The 11,336-nt window shown below is 42.4% G+C and overlaps 1 protein-coding gene across 2 annotated transcripts in view; it reads right to left on the minus strand.

The window, feature by feature from the left end:
- Lpar1 (lysophosphatidic acid receptor 1) overlaps nt 1-10,766 on the minus strand; it is a 161,986-nt gene extending 151,220 nt beyond the window's left edge. For both annotated transcript variants that reach the window (XM_028779930.1, XM_028779922.1), the window contains exon 1: nt 10,600-10,766. The gene's annotated coding sequence lies outside the window, so the exon portion shown is untranslated. The remainder of the gene's footprint in view (nt 1-10,599) is intronic.
- Nucleotides 10,767-11,336: the final 570 nt, after the last annotated feature.

Genomic DNA, 11,336 nt, shown 5'->3' on the forward strand with positions numbered 1-11,336 from the left:
CTCTCTCTCTCTCTCTCTCTCTCTCTCTCTCTCTCTCTCTCTCTCTCCAATGTCTGACCATGGGTCTCTGTTGCTTCTCTGATGATCCTGGAATAAGGCACTGAATTTTAGTATAGCAGAATATCACTGGGAGTCATTTTATCACCACTTGTTAAGGCAAGCAGTATTTGGTTTCACCCTAGGTCTCTAGGATATCTAATCTCTGCTTCTTGGTTACCCATGCAGTGTCAGGGATGGGTTCCATCCCATGGAGTGGGCCTTGCGTCAACCCTGACAGTGGTTGGCTACTCTCATAAGCTTTGTGCCACTATCGCCCTAGCACATTTTGCAGGCAGGACAGCATTGTAGCTCAAAGGGTTTGTGGCTGGCTTGGTGTTTATGTTTCTCTTTAGGTAGCATTCAGATTACCTTCCTGTACCAAAGACACTAAAAGACAGGAGTGTGGGTTCTATGTAGGCACCAGCTTGACTGTTCCATGTTCAATGAGTTTTTTGAGTATTGTCTTTAGGAATGGGGCCTTGCTGTCAGGTTATGAAGAGCAATCTATTGTCTTGGTGACAGCTTGGGTTGTTTGGGGATTTCCATGAAACCCCTTTGGCTGACAACTCAATTGGATATAACACAGTACTATTACTGGAAGCTTCGTTTGGTAATAAGAGATGGGCAGCTGGGGTTCTGTCTCCCCCATTATTCTGAGACTTCATTAGGATTGTCTTTATATATTTTAGGAAATTCTCACTGCACTAGGTTTCTATACCACCCCTCAAACTCTTCCCAATTCTAGCTGCTTCTCCAGGCATTTTCTTCCTCAGCCTGGTCCCTCATTCCCATCCCCTCGCCTCCATTCCAGCCATTAAATCTATTCTACTGCCCCCTCCCAGGGAGATCCATATACTTCCCCGAATCCTTTCCTATATACCTAACCTCTCAGGCGCTACAATTTGTAACTTGGTTATTATTTACTTAATAGCTAATAGAATGAATTAATTTTAATGTTATTTTTATCTTATTTAATTAGTTATCATAAGATTGATTTTTGTTGAAAAGTGAGCTCTCAGCTCCTTTCCTTTCTCTTCTTCCCACCCACCTCTATATGTGTATATCTGGCTTACTTTTTCAATTGCTGTTATTAAATACTATGACCAAGGAAACTTATTTTTTTAAAAAAGAGTTTACTTTAGGGTTCAAAACTCAAGAGGGTTAGAGTCCAGGGTCACCATGGTGGGGAGCACAGCAGTAGGGATCAGCATGACATTGGTGAGGTAGCTGTGAGCTTACACCTTTATTGAAAGTAGAGGCAGAGGAAGAGGAAAAGAAAGCTAACTGGCAATGGTGTGGGCTTTTGAAACTTTGAAGCTCATCTCTAGTGACACACCTCCCCCAGCAAGGCCACACCTTCTAATTCTTCCCAAACAGTTCCACTAACCTGGAACCAAGCATTCAAACATATGAGCCTATGAAGTCCATTCTCATCGAGACTTCCATAAAACCTGTGCCTGTGTAATTTGCCTGTGTGTTTCCACTGCTATGACTTAGCCAGAAAGGGAATCCCCCACTAGATCCTGACACCTGAATTCTTGTGCTTCATAGCTATTTATTTATTTATTTATTTATTTATTTTTGACATAGAATATCACTATATAGTTCTGGCTAGCCTAGAACTAGCTCTCCAGTTGGGCTTGAACCCAGAAATTCACCTGTATCTGCCTCCAGTGTGCTGAGATTAAAGGGGTAGGCCTTTCTAGCTGCTAGAACTGTCAGAAATAATTCTTCATAAATTATTATTCTGTTACAGAAGTAGAAAATGGATTCATTTCAGTTAAGGCCTCTGCCCTCAGTGTTACCTGTCCCTGCATCTTCAGGAGTCAGTGCTATGGTTTAGATGTGTAGTGGCCCCAGAAAGCCTATGTGTTAAACACAGGCCCAGCCTGTGGTGTTGTCAGCAGCTGGTGAATCCTTCAGAAGGGAAGGAGGGAAGGAGGAAGGGAGGAAGGGAGGGAGGAAGGGACTTATGGAAGAACACTTCTTAGTTGAAGGCATGTTCTTAAAGACTATATTGAGATTCTAGCCATTTCCTGTATCTTGACTTTGCTTTCTTCCCATGACAATGTGAGCATCCTTTTGCATGAGTCCTTGTCTTGGTGTATCATGGTGCCACAGGCCCAAAGCCATCTGGACTAACATTGGCTGAACTATCTGAAACAAGCTAAATCCTTTGTCCTAATGAGTTGATTACCTCAGCTACTGTGTCACAGTGATGGAAAGCTGACGGACACATGTTCCAAGCATGCTAACTCATGTTCAAGTGCAGAATATCTCCAGAGCTTCCCTCTCACTTCTCTAAAGTGTAGAGAGGATTCCGAGTTCAAGAAAATAAGAAACCAAGAAAAGTCTTAGGAGAACTAGGAGTGGAGAAAAGGAGGATGGTGAAGCCAGGAGCCAGGAGAGGCTCTGCAGTTAGGGTTCTTCTCATGCATGTCGGAAAGACTGTGGCTCAGCATGGCTGGGAATAACCAGACTGAAAGTAGAAACGGACATCTAACCACAGGCCTCATGGCCAAGCATCCTTGCTCCCAGCTGTCTTAGAAGAAACAGCAAGATTCTCCGAGGTTATCCAAGTCTAACTATTTGAATTGATACGTGCTTCCTCTGCTTATAGGTTTCCAGAATGACACCATTATGTCTTCAGTGAGGAGTTCATGTGTGGCCTTATGTTCATCTTCTCCCAGAGGACTCTCCTGAGAGCAGATGGTCTTCATCAGCTTGTTTCTGCAAAGAAGAGATCATGTCCATAGGCCCAAGACCTACCTCAAGACAGAACCCAGAAGACTCAGAAAGACAAGGAAGTGAGGAAATATGAGTGCTATATCCTATAGGACACACACACACACCAAAACCAACCAACCAACCAACCAACCAAACAAACAAACAAACAAACTCACCAGGTAAGAACTATCTGATTACTGCAAGCTCTGGAATAACATTACAAGAAAAACAATAGGTTCAGTTAAAGAGCTAAGGTAAAATACTTGGGGTCTAACATGTCCCTAAAGGCTTATGTGTGGAGGCCTCGGTTCTCAATGCAGCAAGACTCAGATGTAAGACTTTGGGAAAGTCAACAGTTATACAAGCTGCAATTTTATAATTTGGTAGTCTATTGGGAGTGATGGAAATGTAGGAAGTGGGGTCCAATTAGTGATGTGACGTTCTTGTTCTAGCCCCTTCTCTGGACTTCCTGGACCTCACAAGGTGAGCTGCCTCCTGCAGCATGCTTCTGCCATGACACTTTGCCTCATCAACAAAGTCAGCTGACTGTGGGCTGAAACCTTTAAAACTAAGACCCAAAATAAAATGTCTCTCCTTTATGTGTTGTTTTGAATAGGTTTACCCCCATAGACTCATGTGTTTGAATGCTCGGCCATGGGGAATGGCACTACTAGGAATTATGGCTTTGCTGGCATGGGTGTAGCCTTGTTGGAGGAAATATGTCACTGTGGGGGCAGGCTTTGAGATCTTCTATGCTCAAGCTCCGCCCAGTATGGAATCCCATCCCCCTCTTCTGCCTGTGATTTGTGATGTAGAACTGTCAACTCCTCTAACACCATGTCTGCCTGGATGCTGCCATGCTTCTCACCATGATGATAATGGACTAAATCTCTGAAACTGTAAGCCAGCCCCCAATTAAATGTTTTCCTTTATAAGATTTGCCTTGGTCATGGCATCTCTTCACAGCAATGAAAACCCTAACTAAGACACTTGGAGTTGATACTCTCAAACATGTTGTCACAGCAAAGTAAATCTGACTAAATGTTCAGCAACACCCTCCACACCCTGGGAAAATGTGGAGGCCAGATGACACAGTGCCGGTATGAGTTTATTTTTAGGCCTTCCTATTGAAAAGCACTACCCTCTGTTAGATCATGGGGAGAGGAGGTAAGATAGATGTCCCTGAGGAGTCAAGCAAGAAGTGGGATCCCGAAACCCCTGTCTAACAGCCCTGGTATGCTGTCACCCTCATGTGCATCCAGCCTGTTTGGATGCTCCCAGAGCTGATAACTTAGAACAGTTGTAAGCAGAGAGGACCATTCCAGAAAGCTTTCTTGGACAATATTGCTAGCTTGTCTCCATGGGCACCAAGTTGTTTGTTTTAAACAGAATTCATGCATTCAGTTCTCTAGGCTTCTCATCTTAAAATCAGCATAGGCCATGTGTGTATGTGTGTGTGTGTGTGTGTGTGTGTGTGTGTTGTTGTTAGATAGGTATGGTGGCTTAAGAGGAAATATAATTCCCTATTAGTCAAGCAAAACAATTTTTTTAAAATTTGGCGATGACATCAGTTTGTCATCATTAGTTAAGGGCTCAATCTGCTCTGCTCCTAGAGGTTCAATCTGTTTGAAACTCCCAGTGGTTTTTAAGATTTATTGTTAATTCATTGATTCTCTTCTGCACTAGTTCACAGCCCATGCTGTGTGTTACATTTACCTGGAAAGGTTAAAAACAAAAATCCTACAGATGTCTAATTCCACTCAAAGAGATCCTTATTTAACTGGTCTTCGAGTATAGCTTAAGCTACTGGAAAGCCCCTCTGTTCTTTCTGGCAGGTAGCAAAATTTGGGAATGAGGAATCTCATGCCTTGATACTTCTTGGAGTGCAATCTAGGGACCTGGCTGCTTGTTTACAAATAAAAATTCCCACAGAGCACAGTGGCCCATGCCTGTACTCTCAGGAGGAATTCAAATTCAAGATCAGCCTGGGTTACATGGTGAGACCCTGGCTAAAATCAAAGCAAAACAAAGACAAAAACCAAACAAACAAAAAAAAAAAACAGAAACACAAAAACCAAATCCTGTGCACCATTCAACTCACAGGTTCATTCACCTGGATTTTAGTAAGATCCGGTGATTCCTGTGTGTTGTGTTCCAGAGGCCTGCTCTTGTGTTCTGTGCCCCACCCCCATTCTGCAGAACTGTAGTTTATAAGTGTAGATGGGAATCCTCCAGAAACAGCCATTTTAAAGAAATGTTCTGTCGTTGCTTTAAATGTCTGCCCTCAGGAAACTGATTTGGCTGGCTTTGTGTGTGACTCAGGCAGAGGTTTTAATTTAAACCACACCTCCAAGATTTTAATATAAAATCTGGGCCAGGGTCACTGCTATACAAGATGGTTTTCTTTTAATTAACAGCCTCTGGTATAAAGTCATCATTTTCATAAAATATTTAGGTTTCCTGGAAGATACAATACTCTAATTTTTCTGTATTGGTTATCAAATATGACTGTGCAAATCAGTCACTGAACTGTTGACTTAAGACGTAGATTCCTGCAGCCTCGCCTTTAGTCAGCTGCCTTTGTTAAGTCTGGAATAGAGGCCAAAGTTCTCTGCATTTTCAGAAGCCGCAGCTGAGAATCCAAAAACTGTGTCATATTTAAAATTCTGAACACAACAAAATAAAGAGGCCGGGAAAGAGAACCCATGAGGAGTCAGAGTAGAGGATCAGAAGCAAAAGGGAGTTATCTAGGTGAGGCAAGGTCTTCTTTCTCACAGAGAGAAAGAAGAAACAGCATGGTGGGATTCCTGGGAATGGGCAGTAGAAATGGGGTCTGCCCTGATGGAGTTCTTTCTGTCTGACCAGCTCCCAGGAACAGCCTTACCATCTTGACTGTCTCCAGCACCATTTATTGAAGGTGCTTTTTTTTCCCCACCAGTTTATGTTCTTGGCATCTTTGTCAGATATTAAATGGCTGAAGTTACATGTTCTTATGTTTGAGTCTTTGATTTTGTTCCTTTGGTCCGTTTCTGCTGCAGTACCATATTGTTTTTATTATTATATCTCTGTAACACAGCTTAAGATCTGAAATGGAAATCATTCCAGCATCGCTCTCTTTGTTCAGGATTGGTGTGGCCATTGGGGTCTTCTATGGTTCTGTGTGAGTTTTAGGATATGATTTTCTCTTTCTTTGAAAAATGAGATGAAACTAGACCAGAAGATAATGCCATGCCTCTACCTTTGCAGTACAGCTGAAGAAGAACTGAAAGGCCATTGCTTTAGACCAATCCCCACACTGGATCTGTGGCAGCAAGCTGAAAACTAAGCTAGCTACTGACCAGAGAAATCAGTATTTGAGGTAACAGCATAACGCCCTATCAGATTGGTTTCAATTGGTGAGATAAGGAAGTTTCCTCTGCACTTAATCCTTACAACAAACGATGTAATCTGAGGAGGACTGGCCAGGGATTGTTCCAGTAGGTCTCACTGTCCCCTATGTTTAGGGGAAGTAACTTTGAAATAACCAGCCCACTTCTGTTTTGTACCTGTTCCCTTGCTTGCCTAATAATTGCTACTTCTATTTTCTGTTTTCTTCCAGTCCTTTCTCATCTACAAAGAACTTTCTTTTTTCTACTGAGCTCATTGGAATGATGATTCTATTTTACTAAACAAAGTCTTGCTTGATTCTAGAATTTAAAAATGAAGTTATGTAAAGTCATTAAACCAAATTGTTTATAGATCTGCCTTTTGATATTATTTTTATATCAAGTTTTTTACTTTATAAATCATGATATTTTCACTGCCCTTTAATTCCTCTGTGTTTTGATTTTAATTTTACTGTGACAATGTAACTTGTGCAGCCTATATCTCAGTGGATGGATGGAGGGGTTGTCTGTTTCTAACCTGTTCACCTCAGGGGTCATCATTAGGGTCTTATGGAGATTTACCTTGTTATGAAAAGAACTCCCAGGTTGGGACTTGCCAAGAAAAGCTACAACTTGTTAATGCTTTGTCAAAAGACAACTTCTGAGAGATTAGAGCAAGTGAAGCAGGAGAAGCAGACCCCAGGCTCCAGCCTCTGGAGGAGCTCCAGGCACCGCTCCTGAGCTCCAAGAGGCCTATTCAAAACTTATCTGGTCTTTAAAATGAGAAGGTAAGTGTATGAAGTCTCATTCACATCTGATTATCAGTAGCTTCACTTACTGATAAAGTTGTAGGAAGTGGCAAAGGGCTTAACGTCTCTATACAAAGCTCAGAGACCTTGCTGTCAATTCCCTTTCCTTAGAACTATTAGCCCAACTATGCTCATTATCAGAAAAAGACAAAGGTGGGTCTTCCTGAGGTGACAGTCATCAACACATGAAACAACCTCAGACCACAGAAGGAAATGTTCCTCTCCTTAATCAAGTTCCACCTGGGTGGAAACGTGGTAAGTGCAGTTCCTTCATGAACTTAAAGCCTCTAAACTCACACCACCTGGATTTACCTCTTCATTCAGGAAGTAATCTGTTTTTTAACGAAAGCGTAACATCCAGAGGTAGGTCACAGTACCTTTTGAGCTGGAGACCTCAGTCTGGGTCCTGTTTTACCTACTTGTACTCATCCGAGCCTTGCCTCTCTCTCCATCCTTGCTTAGGGTGCTTCTCTTTAATGCCAGCTCATAGACTTTGGCCCAAGGCTGCTGCTATCAAGGGCATACAGGGCAGGTGTTATACATCTTAACTCTGATGATCTCAGCTATCCTACGTACATCTCTTCTCAAGCCCTCCATCCCAGTGAGACTCTTGGATGCCAGCTTATGGCCCCTATGACATCCAGACGTTCTTGTGCAGTGTTTCTACACTCTGCCCGTTGCTGCTCTTTTCCTGACATTGTGAAACACCACCCTCAGTTTTGTGCTATGTTCCCATACACCTTCCTTATCTCGTGCATGGCTGCCAATCATGGAATTGTCAGCCTATTGCACTGTCTGTATTTCCCCATGGTCAGATTCCAGGCTGCAGATGAGAGGCCCTGGTCCACCTGTCATCCCAGCAGGTGTTCCTAAAGTCAGTGGGGTGACTTTTGGTGGGGACTTGCAATGAGTATAGGACCACAATGTGACATCCGCAAAGCCTGGTAAACCAGTCTATAATTGTTTGGAGCTCTTAAGGAAATGAAATCCCAGCAGGCAACTGGTTCCCCCCTTAATTAGCTTCCTCCACTCCCTTAGGAATGTGCTTCTTTATATATCCTTTCCTACAAACTTCCTTTTGTCTGGACTCACAGGTGTTAAGTAGATACCTGCAACAGCTTTGGGGAGCTCTTGCAATCCATAGAGACAGGGGCCTGGCAGCTCCTGCTAATGCCAACTCTAGTGTTTGTAAGTTTGACAGCACCAGGGCACAGAGAACTGCTATAGACGTGCCTTTGTTCTACCAAGTATAGGAGGGGCAAACATTTGTTTATTTTACATCTTTGGCTTTTCATCCCATGATCTCAAGGTGTTCTGAAATGAAGGCCAAAGGACAAACCTAACAAGCTAATAACTAAAATATTAATCCTGGTTTTGACAACTGAAATTCTTTTTCAAGTGGAGCCAATGTTAATTCCATAACTGTTACAGCTCTCACCAGTGGGTTAACACGAATGTTGTATAATCTGAAAATTGCACCCAAATCTGCCAAGCCACAAGAGTGCCTCCATTTCTATCTCCACAGCTTCTCCCTCTCCAGAACCTCAATGAGTTGAAGACTATCTGTCCTGATCTCCGGACTCACTTTTTAAAAGAAGAAAATGGAGGAAGTTAATAGTTGTCGAGACCTGGCAGAGATGGGGAATCATTTTACTTCTATATTAGGAAAGCAGAATCTTTACCTCTGCTGCTGATTTAATGCACTGCTCGCCAGATTTCTGCTGGAGAGTAATGCAGAACGCCACAGTAGAGATAGTTTTCTTTGTGACTCTCAAGGTGGATAAGGCTAGGAAATCACTCATCTATTGTTGACTCAGTCACTATCTATGGGGGTTAAGATGGACATACATTTTATTACCTAAGCAGGGGCAATTTATAAATGGAAAAAAAAGCCCTTGTTAATTATACCAAGACTTGTCCCAGGCTTCTCTGAACGAAAGGAAAGATGTAGCTATGCTCATTGGTATGTTCTCTCTATAGTAAGAACTATGCTGTTTGTATAAAGATGAACTTAGTATGTCTGTGGGTGGGGAGGACAGGGGTTCTTCTTTCTAGGTATAAAACTTGTGCTCTCACTTGCTCCCAAAACACCAAAAGGATATTAGCCCATGGGATTGTTTGGGTGAGACAAAAATACATGAATATATGTTGGCTCACATGGCCACTCATTTCTAGACAAACACGATTTTCTCTATGTAATAAACATGGGACAGTTTCTTCTCTAAGTATTGAGAACAGGATTTTTGAGAGGTAATTCTATACTCAGTGTCATTGGTTAATGATGAATAGGTCACCAAAATGAAATCTCACTTTTAACAATGTTCTCCTTGAAAATAGTTACTCTGTTCTGAGTTCATTTCTGTTGCTGGGAAAAAATATTCTGACACAAAGCAACCTAGGGAAGAGTGGGATTATTTTAGCTCGTAGTTTCAGGTTTCTGTCTGTAGAAAGTCAAGATAGCTGAAACTTAAGATAGCTAGTCATGTCACATCTACAGTCAAGAGTGGAGAGCCATAAGCACATGCATGATCACTTCCTTCATCGCTTATGAGCAGCTTCAGTTCTCCACTCTTATACAACAGTTCAGGACCTGCCTGGGGAATGGTGTTGCCCACAGGGGACTGTGTCCTCACACATCAATCAACTGAATTATGACAATCCCCCACAGACACATCCACTGAAACTGTCTTACCAAGTGACTCTAGCTTGGGTCAATCTGATGACTAAACCGAACCATCATATACTTTTTCACTGAAGCACTGGAATATTTCACAAGTTGGTAGAGACCCACTAGAAGTACCAAAAAAAAGTGTGTGTCTATTAAATATATATATATATATCAAAATGTAGCAAAAAGGATCTGTGGAAATGGCTCAATGGGTAAAATGCTGCTGCACAAGCTGAGCACCAGGGTTCAGATTCCCAGAATTCATGTAAAAGTGTTAAAAGACAACGGGTCACTGAGCCTGCCTATTACCCCAGAATGCTAGAAGCAGAGACTAGGGATCTTTGGGGCTAGATGTTTAGCTCGACTAACTGAATCTGTGCTGAGCTTTGGATGTGAATGAAAGGCCATATCTCAGAATATAAGACTGGGACATGATCAAGGAAGCTACTCAACATCAACCTCTGACCCCATGTATGCATGTACCCACATACATGTGAACACACACACACGTGCATATGCACATACCCGTAACACATACATGCACAAAAATACTAAAACAAAATGTAGCAAAAAATAAACCTTTCTCTTATTTTGCTTTATAGTAAATATACACATAGTCCCAAGGAATTTCCTACTCTAACCAATGGGACCGACTCCAACTTTTCCTTCTAGCTCCAATCCAGCCTTGAGAGCACACCGTTTCATTCATCTTCTCCATGCTCCTGAGTCTAAACAAACAACAGTGTCAGCTTCCAGCCACCCATGTTCCCATCCCTTTCCATATCAGACGCAGAGGTCCTTATGGCCATCGACAGAGCCAAGAAATGACTGAAACCTCTATTTAGATCTGGGAAATTGGCCACACAAGGAAGAGGGAGGGAACTTCCCTGAGTATCCCACATGAAGTCACTTTTGGCCGTTCTGATTATGTGAACGGCCTGGATACTGGAACTCCTCATCAACAACAGGACAAGCTGAATTCAGTTCTCACCCCTGCGATTCTGGACAAGGCTGTGGCTGAGTTTGACTCCTTAACCCCGCAGTAAATATATTGGGATCCAAGGCTTCCAACAGTTGATTCCATTGAAATCAGGTCTTGGGGGTGGATTGAAATCCACTTGAAGAGACGGTTTGGATGAAGTCATGCATGGCTGCAGAACGACCATGTGTGGACACAGTGAGAGGACAGCCATCTACAAGCCAAGAAGAAAGGCATTAGGGGAAATGAAACTTGCTGACACTCTGACCTTAGACTTCTGACCTTTGGAATGGTAGAGAATAAATAAATAAGTCTCTCTGGCGTTAGCAGCTAGGCTATGATTTCTCGTGATGGCAAGCTGGCAAAGGAACTCAGGAAATGCTTGATTTAATTTGACGTAAGGTATGCACCACAGTACTTGCTTGAAGTTGAGTAGGAAAAAAAGAACATAGGACATTGCAGTTAGGGCACAGATGTGTAGTCGTGTTGTGTAGAATGCACTTGTCCATTTACCAGGCGTCTGGCAGGCAAACTACCCAGAAGAGAGTCAAATGTACAGCTACTTGAGAATTCTATCTCCCTATAGAGATGGAGAGAGATCCATGAAATGATATTTATTCTGTGGCTCGGATGAAATTTGGCCCCTTTCTGTTGTAGCTCAAGGGTTTGTAACCTGCCTTGGCCAGACCATAATGAATTGAACATACAGAATTCTTAGTGTTAGAAGCACAAACTTCAAAAGCAGAAAA

The sequence above is a fragment of the Grammomys surdaster genome, unplaced genomic scaffold, assembly GCF_004785775.1.
Source record: "Grammomys surdaster isolate TR1022 unplaced genomic scaffold, NIH_TR_1.0 363, whole genome shotgun sequence".
In the NCBI taxonomy this organism is placed as follows: Eukaryota; Metazoa; Chordata; class Mammalia; order Rodentia; family Muridae; genus Grammomys; species Grammomys surdaster.